Source organism: Camelus dromedarius, chromosome 5 (assembly GCF_036321535.1).
Source record: "Camelus dromedarius isolate mCamDro1 chromosome 5, mCamDro1.pat, whole genome shotgun sequence".
NCBI lineage: Eukaryota > Metazoa > Chordata > Mammalia > Artiodactyla > Camelidae > Camelus > Camelus dromedarius.
In genome coordinates this window covers 83,622,615-83,636,620 of record NC_087440.1, presented here as the reverse complement: position 1 = coordinate 83,636,620, position 14,006 = coordinate 83,622,615, and the positions used below count along the sequence as shown (strand labels likewise).

The following is a 14,006-nucleotide window of genomic DNA, read 5'->3' as shown; positions in this document are numbered from 1 at the left end:
ACTGGCCCCTACCAAGGGAATCCACAAACAATTCAACTGAGGAAAAGTGGCCTCAAAAGCCACGAATGCAAGTATGGTGTCCTTAATAAGCCACTGGGTATTTTGAGTACACATAAGCTCCACACAGGCTTGTTGGTGATGCCAATGAAATGGTGGAGGAAGGACTTCTAAAAATTCTCTCCTCCATAAAAGCGATGAGAACACTAGCAAAAATGGTCAGAATCAACTTTTTTCAGAAATCTGGAAATTAACCAAAGACTTGTAGCAATCCAGGGAGTGTTTATTTAAGAAAATTGGCTGGGTGTCAGTAAGAATGAGATTTGCAGAGTTTTAATTTGCCCTATTTTCATTCTCTTTCACCAGCTTTGGAATAGCCTTGAAAATCAAGTAGTCTGGCATCCACTGGAGGGTGCAGGACAGCATTGGAGCTCCTTCCAAGCCCATTTCCAGAGAAATGGCATTATCTGACCTGTCTGCTGGTTTCCTGGGAGACACCACTTTCAAGGCTGTCTTTGTTTTACCTGAATCAGAGCTCACCCAGCGTGAATAGCCTTTTCCTTGAGGGCATTTGTTGAAAACAATAAGAGGCAATTGTTGAAAACTGTGCTGTTCAAGGTGATGGATAACAATTGGACAAATAATAGGTTAATGAAAAAACTTACAAGGAAAAGCTGGGAATGAGATGTCCATAGAGGGCTTGGAAAAGCTCCTACATATTTCTGGGAATCTCAAAGTCCATGCACAGGGCTGTGCCCAGGGTTATTTGCATGTTCAGGAAAGACTTGATAACATCCTAAACTTCCACTTCTGCTAACTCTGATGCAGTGAGAAAGCAAGAAGTAAAGGCTAGGGTGGAGTTGTAAACTGCCTGCTGGGGTGTTAAAGGCGTGCCCCCAAACACACACAGAACCCATCAGCAAAAACTGGGAAACTTGTTTTGATCCAAGCATCTAAGATAATCTCTGTGCAATCATTAGATGACCTTAGGGTAACCTAGCAGATATTTCAGTGGCCACACAATAAAGAACATAGATTTTTAAAAATTAGTTACAAAAGTCACCAAATAAATAAACAACAACAATAAAGCAAGAACAAATAGCCCTGGGAAGAGGAAAGAATCTGACTTCTTATTATTTCATGTTATATTATTTTAAATGCCCAGTTTTAACAATAAAAAAACTACAAGGCATGAAAGAAACAAGAAAACATGGCTCAAACACAGGAAAAAAAGCAGATAATAGAAACTATCTCTGAGGAATTCCAGACACTGGACTTACTAGACAAAGACTATTTTTAAATCAGTTATTTTAAAATATACCCAAAGAAGTTTTTTAACTGTCTCAAAAACTAATGGGAAGTGTGAGAATGATTTCTCATCAGAGAACATCAATAAATATCAATAAAGAAGCAAAAATTATAAAAAGAGCTGACAAAAAAAAAAGAAATTCTGGAGTTGAGAAATGCAATAACTAAAATGAAAATTTCACTAGAGGGGCTCAATAGCAAATCTGAGAAGGAAAAAGAAAGAAATCAATGATCTTGAAGATAGATAAACTGAGTCTATCTAGTCTTTGAAACAGAAAGAGAAAAGAATAAAGAAAAATGAACTGTGCCTGAGAGACCTGTGACACACCATCCAACATGCCAAAATAATGTACCAGAAAGAAAGGAGAGGAAAAAAAGGGAACAGGAAGAATACTTGAAGAACTCATGCTCAAAAACTTCCCAAATCTGACGAAAAATATTTGAATGTGTATTCAAGAAGAAAACATCTTCTCAAGTTCACATGGAGCATTCTCCAGGATAGATCAAATGTTAGGTCATGAAACAAACATCAATAAATTTAAAAGGATTTAAACATGCAAAGTATATTCTACAACCATTCCACAAGGGAAAGAAAGTGGAATCAATAACAGAAGGAAACGTGGAAGACTGGCAAATACGTGGATATTAGACAACACACTCCTACGCGACCAGTGAGTCAAAGAAGTAATCACAAGGGAAGTTAGACAATACTTCGAGAAGAATGAAAATGAAAACATAACACACCCAAACTTATAGAATGCAGGGAAACAGTACTTAGAGAGAAATGAATAGCTGTAAATGTCTACATTAAAAAGGAGACAAGATCTTAATCAATGACCTATCTTTCCACTTTAAGAAACAAAAAGAGAAAAGCCAATTAAGTTCCAAAAAAAGCAGAAGTAAGGAAATAACCAAGAGAGAAGTAGAAATAAGTGAAACAGAAAAAAGGAATCAATTAAACCAAAAGCTGGTTCTTTAAAAGATCAACAAAATTGACAAACCTTTAGTTAGACTGATCAAGGGGGTAAAAAAGAGAAAACTCTATAATTACTGAAATCAGGAATGAAAGAGGGGCACCATGAGGGACCTTATAGAAATAAAACAAATTATTAAGGAATACTATGAACAGCCGTGTGACAACAAATCAGATGGCCCAGGTGAAACAGGTAAAATCCTACAAAGATGGAAACTACCAAATCTGACTCAAAAAGAAATAGAAAATCTGAAGAGACTTACAATAAGCGAGTGAAATAATAATCAGAAAACTTCCTTTAAAGTAAAGCCAGGACCAGATGGTTTCATGGGTATTTCTACCAAATGTTTAAAGAAGAATTGGCATGAGGCCTTTACAAACTCTTCCAAAAGATAAAAGAGGAAGGAACACTTCCCATTTGCTCTGTGAAGCCAGTGTTACTCTGATACAAAGCCAGACACCAAGAATAAACAAACCTACAGACCAGCATCCCTTATGAATATAGATCCAAGAATCCTTAACAAAATTCTGGCAAACTGAATCCAGCAACATAGAAAAAAGGATTATACACCATGATCAAGTGAGATTTATCCCAGGAATTTAAGGTTGGTTTGACATATGAAATTCAATCAATGCAATACACCACATGAATAGAATAAAGGACAAAATGGCACAATCATCTCAATTGAGGCAAGAAAGGCATTTGACAAAATCCAACACCTTTTAAGATAAAATCGTTAACAAACTAGGAATAGAAAAGAATTTCCTTAACTCAATAAAGGGCATCTATAAAAAACCCACAGCTAACGTCATACTTAATGGGGAAAGGCTGAAAACTTTCAACAAGACGAGGATGTCTGCTGAATTCAACAATGAACATCAGAAACATGAAATTAAGAAAACAATTTCCATTTACAATAGGATCAAAAGAAAAAAAAACTCAGGAATAAATATAACAGAAGTACAAGATGAGTGTGCTGAAAACTACCAAGCATCATTGAAAGAAATTAAAGACAACCTAAATAAGTGGAAAGACATCCTGTACATGGATTGTAAGGCTTAATATTATTAAGATGGAAATACTCCCCATACTGATCTACAGATTCAATGCAATTCCTATTGAAATCCTAGCTTACTTTTTTTTTTTTTTTTGCAGAAATTGATGAGCTAATTCTAATATCCATACTGAAATGCAAGGGGCCCAGAACAGCCAAACCAACCTTGAAAAAATAATGAAGCTGGAGGACTTACATGCCCCAGTTTTAAAACTTACTACAAAGCTACAGTAATCAAGAGAGTATCCTACTGGGATAAGGATATGCACATCAATGGAACAAAATTTAGAGTCCAGAAATAAACCATACAGGTAAGGTAAACTGATATTTAACAAGAGTGCTGAAACAATTCAATAGGTAAATAATAATCTTTTTTTAGCAAACAGTGCTAGGACAATTACATACACACAGGCAAAAGAATAAAATTGGACCCCTACCTCATACCATATACAAAAGTGAACTCAAAATGGATTGAAGATCTAAAAATAAGAGCTAAAATTAAAAAACTTTTACAAGAAAACTTGGGCATAACTCTTTATGACCTTGGATTAGGCAATGGTTTCTTAGATGACACTCAAAACACAGGTAACAAAAGAAAAAAAAACAAATTGGACTTCAAAATTTAAAAGTTTTGTGCCCCACAGGACACTATTCAGGAAGTTAGAGACAACCCACAGAAGAAAATACCTGCAAATCATAGAAAGGTCTAGTGTTCAGAATATATAAATAAATCGTAACTCAACAATAAAAAAAAATCTCAATTTTAAAAATGGGCAAAGGATTTGAATAGACAGTTCTCCAAAGAAGACATACAAATGGCCAATGAGCATGTGAAAAGATGCTCAGCACCTTCAGGATTGTATTAGGAAAACGCAAATCAAAACTACTTCACACCCACAAGTATAACTATAATACGAAGATAAATAATAACAAGTACTGGTGTCGATGTGGGAGAACGGGCACCCTCGTACACTGCTGGTGGAGATGGACAACGGTACAGCCTCCTGGAAAACTCTCTGGCAATTCCCCAACATACCCCACAGAAACCTGTACTCAGATGTTCATAACAGCATTATTCCTAATGCCCCAAAGTGGAAGCAACCCAAATATCCATCAAGTTACGGACGGATAAACAAAATTGAATATATAAATACAATGGAATATTTTTCATTCATAAAAAAGGATGCAGTGTTGATGCAGGCTACAACATGGATGAACCTAGAAAATGTTGCACAAAATGAAAAAAGCCAAAGGTCACATATTATATGATTGCATTTGTATGAGATGTCTAGAAGAGACAAATCAAGAGACAGAAAATAGATTAGTGGTTGCCAGGGGATGGAGGGAGGTGGGGAATAGGGTGTGATTGCCCAGGAGTCAGAGGTTTCTTTTTGGTGGCATGAAAATTTTCTGGAATTATATAGTGGTGATGGTTGCACAACTTTGTGAACATACTAAAACCCTGAATTGTATACTTTATAAGTGTAAGGTTTACAGTATACAAATTGTATCTCAATTAAAAAAAGAAATTGCAAGGTAGGCTGGCAGTAACTGTTTTAGTTCTGTGCATCTGTGCTTGAATCTTCCTAAATCATTAAAAACATATTTTCTAAGGAAAAAAAACTCCATCTTGCTTATAATAACGAGTCAGGAGAAAATGGTTAGCTCAAAATCAGCAAATGCATTCATGTATTCATCCAAGATGCTGTATCTAGAAAAACATCTGTCTTCCCAGATCTTCCTCTACACACACCTTGCTGTGTGCCTTTTAATCCCAGCACAGCCAGCAGAGAGGTTTCCTGCCCAAAACTTCAGCCCACATTCCAACTCACCTAGGCTGCCAGGGAAGGCTCAGGGCATCTCCAGAACTGACCTAAAACTCTGTATACAGGGGGAGAACTCACTTTGGGGAATTGTAACTCTGGACACTTTGACATACCCAGGAGCACCTCTGCACAAATGCCAGAGCATAAAGGTAATTTCTTATTTTCACAGATACCAAATAGCATTCAGTGTTTGTCTTTTTGCGTGGTATGGTTTTGGCATCTGGTTTGGACATCTGCCCTGATGTGGTCCCATCCAGCTGGCAAGCCTCACGGCCCACCGCTGTGTCCTAAGAAACAGTGCTCCGTCGGACCCACTCTGCGGCTGTGTTTTTCAACTGCTGGATGAGACCCATTAGTGAACTGTGAAATCAACTAACTGGGTGGCAACTAGCATTTCCTTAAGAAGAAAAAAATAAGTGTTATAGCTATGATACATAGTAAGAGTTAGATATTATTCCATGAGACTTATATTCTTTTCATAGATATTCGTGTGTGCATGCATGTGTAAAATATTTATTGCTGTGGATCAAACTGTGGAAAACTTCCACAGTACTCATGTTGTGTTCCCACCAACCCCATGCCTGTCTTCAGCTTCCCCACTGTTCTGACTTCCAGAAAGCCTTTAACAGAGTCCATGGGGATATCTCTCTTCTGTAACTGCTTCGAATTTTAAGAATATTTATGAATTATTAAAACTCTACCAAGCTGGCCTACAGCCTCACTGCCTGAATCCACCATCTCCGCCTTTCCAGGACAGGGTGCAAACATAGCTGGTAATGGTCCCTGGTGCCTTCTACACTAGTCTGGTGCAGGAGGTGACCATTAGCAGGTGACACATTGTCCTATTTTCTAACAGCTTGCGCTGTATAATTCAACACTTCACTGTTTCGTTCCCTACTTGCTCTATATGTTGAAGTGTAATAATTCCAGGCCAAGGACAATATAGGCAGCAGACAAACCTCCAGCATCTGATTTGGGTTCTAAGCCAAGTAGGTAACTCATGGGCTGTGGGTCATAAGGCAAGCATCTCTCCAGCCTCGTTTCCTTACCTTAAAATGGGGGTGATAGTGTATTGGAGGCTTAGGAGCATGATATATGCCAACGAACAGCCCAGAGAAAAGCCTTGGTAAGTGGCAAGTCTCACCATTACCACTGGGGCTGTTACCAGCACCCCAGTTTCAGACACTGTGTGCGTCTGTCACATTACAGCTCCTGATACTGGCTTGGAAGGTACAGTCACTTGTATGAGTTTTGAAGCCAGAGGGCAAGCCGCCCGCAGGCAGGGACCTGCTGGATTCTTCTACGCCTGTGCCCATGTCAGAGCTCAGTACATACAAGATGAATGGGAGGCCAGAAGGGCCACTCAGAACGTAGGGACAAGATCAGAAAAAAAAAAACCATCTGAAATAAAAACTAATAAAATAAACCTCCACACACAACGGACGTGAGAGTCCCAGTTTTGAAAGCCTTTTCCGGGGAGAGGATTTCTATACGTTATGCAGATGAAATTAGATATTTCCTGAACTTCGACCAAGAGAACAGAACACATCACCAGGAGAGGTTACTGGAAGAGAGACATTAGAGAACCCAACTGCACGTGACTGAGGGAAGGAGGTGTGGGCAGCCTGGAGACAGTCCCAGGCCTTACTGGTTGTTTTCTGGGCATGGGAGTCTGGGACGGATTTCAGTGTGTGTGGCTGGAATTGTGAAGTGAGGATGGGAGGGGCAGAGGAAGCAGGTCTGAGGGGCAGGGATAAGTCGGGGATAGGGATGGGGAAGAGCCTGCCTAGTCATCTGTCTCCTGGCTCCCCTAGGTCCTGAGCCCCAGCTGCACCAGCTCCAGGAAACACCTCCATACCCTTCTCAAAATATCCCCTCTCCTGCTCCAGCGAACTTGAGCTGGCTCTTGTTACTTGTATCCAAAGAGTCCCAAGCAATAGAATTATGGAGACAGAAACAGCCCTGCTGCAGGGAGGGGCTGTTCATCCTGCCACCCCGGCCAAGAGCCTCTCGTTCATTTTAATTCTGTGCTGACCGTGCAACCTCCTGGCCCACATGTGGTCTCCTGAGCAGACATGCCCAGCAGGCTGGACCTCAACCATCTCATCCACAAAATAAGACTGGATCGATCATTCTCCAGCCTAGCTGTGCACCCACATCACCTGGGGGCTTGTTAACCTACAGATTCCTGAGCCCTCCCAAGATGTTAAAGATTCTTTTGAACGCCCCCAAGCTCTAGTCATGCTCAAATGCATATTATCTTGCCAAACCCACATCTAAGATGTTTTAAAATATACCCAGCATTTGTTTGAATCAGGTAGGGTAAGACACCAGACACGGAAATGACTAACATGAGGTACAGTTTATATGCTCATGGATCCCTGGAAACAGGAATCTCTCCCAGCCATGCAGGGTCTCTCGGAGAAGCACCAGGGTTGGTCAGGAGGCAGAAGGGGCAGGGGAAAGCATGAGCAGAAGCCTTTATTGTGGTTTCCATGAGAAAACACAATGCAGGGTGAACAGGCTTAGAACTGGCTAGTCTGAGTAAGTTTAGCAGTCTCTGGGGGGTAGGGGCTGTCCCTAGGCATCTGGTCCCTGACCCTGGGCTGATCAGGGCAAAGGAATAGTGGCTCCTGGAGTGTGAGAGCCAGACAGAGGCTGGTGGTTCAGAGCACAGGGCTCTGGACTGGTTAATCCGCATAGGAAAGGTTTACTCCTGGATGAGTAGCTTGCTGTCTCTAAAAATTGGCAAGCCTGAGCAACACTGGGTTGTGCTGGACATTCACTGTTCTTGTCTGGCTGGCATCCACTCCCCTCTACTGGTAACAGCATACTAGCATTCTTTGAGGGAACCAACCCTCCATCCCACATCAGCCATATGGTTTGGAGGGCTGACTCTACTTTCCTAGCTCTATAGGTGGGTGTGTGAGTGTGAGTCAAGTTTGGCTAATCATGTATTCCATAAATGCTTAGTGTGTTCATTCTCTGTGCTAGGCACTATTCTAGCTACTGAGAATTCACAAGTGAACAAGTCAACAACCCTTGACATTGGGGGTTTACATAGATTCAGGGTTCAGTGAATGACCCCCAATGCATCCTCATTTAGAGACCCACATGGGGATTTTGCTGGGAATCACTGTCTATAATGTCCATTATCCCTTCCTCCTTACTAACAGAACTCTATTTTCTCTTGGGACAGTAGGTTCATAGCTAAAATTCTTCATTTCCTAGGCTTCCTGGCAGGTAGGCGTGGTCATGGTCATATACAATGAGTTGTAAGTAGACATCTATATGTTGGGGTTTCCAGGAAGTTGACGATCTTCCTGATAAGAGACAGGCTTAGTGACATGTGCCTCCTGCCCTTTGTCCTTCCTCCTTGCTCCTGCTTGGAACATGAACACACAAGCTGCAGGAGCCACTTGGCAACCTTGAGGATTAAAGTCATCTGCTAAGGATAGAGGAAAAGAGGTGGGACACTGATGGTATGACAGAGCTACAAGAGTCCCTAATCTCAGGACTTGCTGTGATAAAAATAAATCTCTCAAGGCGAAGGCTTTGTCACTTAAATTTTCTGTTACACACAGCTGAACACAATCCTTAACTCAGCCAGAGGTACCACTTGTGCATAGGTTAACCAGATGAGATGTAAGCCTAGATGGCTAGTGTCACCTTTGCAAGCTGCCCGAGAATAAAGACAATGCAGGGGAAGGCCTTGCAGAGAGAGACAGACAGGATCTTGTAACCCTTTGAGCCCAATGTCGAGCTTTGTCTGAGGCAGATTCTCCCAGTGAACCTGCCACTGTGGGCCCTTTGGCTTAAACCACCTTGAATTAGGTTTCTCTAATATCTCGTCTAGCTAATTTGGGGATGAAGTGGTAGAGTTTGGGGGGCTACAGGAGGGATGAGACAGGGTCTATCCCAAGAGACATCTCCAACACACCAGGAGCCCCTCCTTCCCCTGCCTGTGCCACCTCTTCAAGCACAATGTCAGGGACCCCTGAGAGACAGATTCTCACCATGGACCCCGACTGATGTGCAAATGTAAGCAAGAGAAGGAGGGCTGCTGTCCCTTTCGACTCTCAGATTTCTTTTTTGAAGTAGGAAATTACAATTTAATTATGTGAAAAAATGTTTTAAGTGAACTCTACCAAAACAGATGGCTACTATTACTGGAGGGAAAAATTAAGAACAGATGCAGTTGCTAACGGAAAACTTCAAACAAAATCACTTGGATAGTTAACTACCTAGAGTGGTTAACTTGTGGTACGTGGGGATGCGCGAGTCACTGGATGACGCAGATATTCATGGACCCTGGAGCTAGGAGCTTCTGCATGATCTAGAGAGCGAAGTTCTAAGACTAGTGGTTCTGGAACTTGCGTCTACATCAGAATCCCCTGGAGAGTTTGTTAGACCTCCCCTCCCCTGCAGCTAATTATCTGGCAGCTCTGGAACAGGTCAGGGGAAAGGGGGGTCCAAGAATCTGCATTTGTAACAAGTTCCCAGGGGCCGCTGATACTGCTTGCCCCACCCCTTTGTGAACCACCATTCTAGATGAACTCCATTAAAAAAATTAAGATATAAAATTCACCCCTAAAAGCATATAATTAAGTGGTTTGTGGTATACTAGGAAGCTGTGTAACCATCACCACTATATAATTCCATTAGATTTTCAGATCCAAGAAAAAAAACCCACCCCTGTTAGCAATCACTCCCCACGCCCCTCCCCTCAAGCCCCAGCAATCACTAATCTACCCGTCTCTGTGGATCTGCCTGTACTGGACAATCTACACACACACAGAATCACGTGGCCTTTTGTCTGACTTCTTCCACTTAGCATAATGTTTTCAAAGTTCACCCAGGAAACCATACCTCACTCCTTTTTGTGGCCAATTATTTCATTATATGAATACACTATATTGTTTAATCTGTTCATCACCTCACAGATATTTGGATTGTCTCCACTTTTAGCTACTACGAATAATGCTATGAACATGCATGTACCAAGTTTTTGCGTGGACGTAGGTTTTCTTTTCTCTTGAGCATACAGCTAGGGGTAGAATTGATGCGCCACGTGATAACTCTATGTTTAATTGAGTTAACACTCGTACCAGCAGTGTATGAGGATTCCAATATACCCTCATCCTTGCCAACACATTAGTCTCCTTTGATGACAGCCGTTCTAGTGAGTGCTAAGTGGTATCTCACCATGGTTTTGGTTTGCATTTCTCTGATGACTAATAATGTTGAGCATTTTTCATGGATTTACTGGCTCATCTTTGGAGAACTTATCCACCCAAGTCCTTTGCTTATTTCAAAGACTGGGTGTTTTGTCTTTCTACTGTTGAGTTCTAGGAGTTCTACATATATTCTAGATACCATATCCTTATCAGAAATATAATTTACAAATGTTTCCTCCCACCCTGAGTTGTTTTCACTTTCTTCACAGTGCCTGCCCTATAAATCAGCTTTTAAATTTTGGTAAAATGCATTAATTTTTTTGCTACTTAGGCTTTTGATATATTTAAGAAACCATGGCTTAATCCAAGGTCACAAATATTCCACATCTGTTTTAAGAGTTTCATATTTTTAGTTACTACGTGTAGGTCTCTGTTTCATATTAATTTTTGTATATGGTGTGAATTAGGGGTGCAACTTCATTTAAAAAAGGTGGCTATCTAGTTGTCCTAGCACCATTTGTTGAAAAGACTACTCTTTCCCCTACTGAATTGTCTTGGCACCCTTAATAAGAATTATTGACCTTAAATGTACGGGTGTGTTTCTGGATCCTCAATTCTATTCCATTGATGTATATTTTTCTTGTGCCAGTACTAGTCTTGATTACTGTGTCTTTGTAATAAGTTCTGAAATCAAAAAGTCCTTCAACTTTGTTCAAGATTGTTTTGGTTATTCTGGGTCACCTGCATTTCCATAGAAATTTTAGGATAACTTGTCAATTTCTGCAAAAAAAAGCTAGCGTGGATTTTGATAAAGATTGCATGGAATATATAGGTCAATTTGAGAACTATTGCCATCAATTTTAAGTCTTCCAACCTGTGAACCCAGGATGCCTTTCCATTTATTTAGCTCTTCTCTAATTTCTTTCAATAGTGTTTGGTGGTTTTCAGTGTATAAGTCTTATTCTACCTTTGCTAAATTTATTCCTAATATTTTTTGATGGTATTATAAATAAAATTATTTTCTTAATTTTGTTTTCAGATTGTTAACGTATAGAAGTACAATTGAATTTTGTATATTGATCTTGTATCTTGCAAGTTTATTCTAATAGGGTTTTTCTCTTTTGATGGCTTCCTTAGGATTTTCTATAGACAAAATCATGTCACCTACGAACACAGGTAGTCTTACTTCTTCCCTTTCAAACTGGATACCTTTTATTTTTTTCTTGCATATTTTCCCTGGCTAAAACCTCAAGCACAACACTGAATAGAAGAGGTGAGTGACATCTTCATCTCATTCCTCATCTTAGGCAGAGTTTTCAGTCTTTCACCATTAAGTATGAGTTTATCTGTGGGTTTTTTGTAGATGCCCCTTATCAGATTGAGGAAATTTGCTTTTACTACTAATTTGTTGAGCATTTTATTTCCATCAAGGAAGGGTGAATTTTGACAAGTGCATTTTGAGATGATCACATGGCTTTTGTCCTTTATGTTTCTTTTTTTCAGTTTTGTTTATTTAATAGGCAGTGACGTCTCAAAAATCTTTCTCTTCATCAAATGTTTGATTCCCCTGCAAAGCTTTGGGTTTCTGAGCTTGAACATGGAGCTTTACTCCATCAATAACGTGGTTTTCCTGTTGTGCATTCTGAAGTTCTTCTTCGGAGGAAAAATGAATCCAGTCCATACTTCTGCAAAAGCTATTCTTCTTGTCAAAACGTACAGTGCTCTTTCATCCATGGCCAAATTGTGCAAAGTCTTCTCTCAGCTCACTTGAGGCCATGGTCCAAGGAATTTTGCTGACAAACACAACAGGCTGGTCAATATTCACCCCCAGCATCATAATGCCCCTCACTGTCGAAGCCACCATCTTTAGATTGAGGGGCCTCCGTGACCTGAGGCTGCAACCCCGGAAGAGCTTGCTTGATCTGGATCCTGTCCTTTATTCTAATAATACAGTGTTACATTGTTTCTCATATGTTGAACCAACCCTGCACTCCTCAGATAAATCTCACTTGGTTAACTGTTTATAAAGAGGAAAACCAAGTCCCATGAAGGTTAATGATCTGCCCAAATCTCATGGGAAATCAGTGGTAGAGCCACAGACAGATCCTGCTTTCCCAGCCAGTGGCCTCTGAGCTGGTCCTTGTGGGGAGACAAGGGGTGGAGGTGGAGGTAGAGCATTGTCATGGCTGGATCAATGAATGGACCCTTACCATTATCAAACATTTGCGTCCTGCCTCACATCTTGGAGATTTTTACAAACTCTCTTCTTTCTATATCAACTTGGCAGGGGGATAGATATTCTCCCCATTTCACAGGTAAGTAAACTGAGGTTTGGTGAAATTCCGTGACTTAAACATCTCAAAGTGAGAGGAAGTGCCAAGACATGAATGCAGGTCTTTATAGAGTCTAAATTCTGGGTTCTCTGTATTATACTGCTTGCCTGCCCTCCGAGTCCCGTGATTTCAGAGTATTTCACCTCTATATATCTCAGTTTTCTAATCTGCAAAATGGGGATAACAAGGATTCCTACCTCACAGTGCTATTGTGAGACTAAAACGAGCCAAGGCACATCATGTGTTTAGCACAACGCCTGGTGCAGAGTAAGCACTAAATTCTAGCTATTGTTGACATTAACAACCGCATTAACTTCCACTTAGTGAGTGCCTACAATTGTCAAGCACCGGGCTGGGTGGTTTTACAGAGACTAGAACAGGCTCAGAAAGGTAAGCCATCTAGCCTAAGGTCACACAGCCAGGAAGTGGGAGACCCACGTGTCCATGACCAAAGTCTCTTAGTGATACCATCCTGACTCCCGGAGGGCAGGTGTCGATCCTGAGGGCACTGAAGGGGCAAGGAGAGACCCTGTTGGAAGCAGAAGAGGTCAGGGCTGTAATCAACCTGAGCTGCCATGCTGAAGTTTGGGAGGGAGGGGAAGAATGAAAAGGAGGATGTGAGAGAAAACATAAGGCTTCAGCAAGGTCAGAGGCTGGCCCTGCTGAGGGCTGTTACAGAGATGTGGGCAGTCAGGGCTGGGAGCACACGGACCAAAGGGCCAGTAAGAGACACCCTGGCAGCCCAGTGTATCAACCTGGAGAGCTCGTGGAGGCTGGGAGAGGCCTTCCCCAGGGAGGTGGCTGTGGCTCAGTCTCCCCCTTACCCTGGCACAGTCAGGTAACATGATTCAGCCTCTGGGACCCTGTTCATGCTTCCCTCACAGGAAAGGGGGACAGATCAGACCTGCAGACCAGGATCTCCCAGTCAGTGGAGAAGCCAGGCCCAGAGTTCCCTCAGCTGGTTCAGATCCTGGGGACCTCACCCCTAGCTCTGCATACACACCCACAGCTCCCTTTGGGACCGGGAGTAGGTGGGTCCCTGAGCTGGAAGGAAGGCATCTGGGGTTGGTGTGCCAACTCCCTTACTATAAAGATGATCCCAAGGTACGGCCAGCTTTGCATTCCACCTGGGGAATCACAAGGCTTGTGGCCAAAGAGCTGCTCCGTTCTCTGTCATGCTGAACTGGGTAACAGCGGGTGGACCACCCACCTCTCTGAGCCACCTCGTCCTCATCTGTGAGATGGTGATAACTGTCTCGTGTCATCCCCTGCCAGGAACTTCGGGGAGACTAAAGTAAGGCAAAAAGTACAGAGCTCCTTGCGCTGCCTCTGAAGGC

At 41.7% G+C, this 14,006-nt stretch overlaps 1 protein-coding gene across 2 annotated transcripts in view; it reads right to left on the bottom strand.

Moving 5' to 3' along the window:
- The window catches only part of SLC24A4 (solute carrier family 24 member 4), a 158,182-nt gene that overhangs the window by 17,229 nt on the left and 126,947 nt on the right, over positions 1-14,006 (bottom strand). The window lies entirely within an intron of this gene.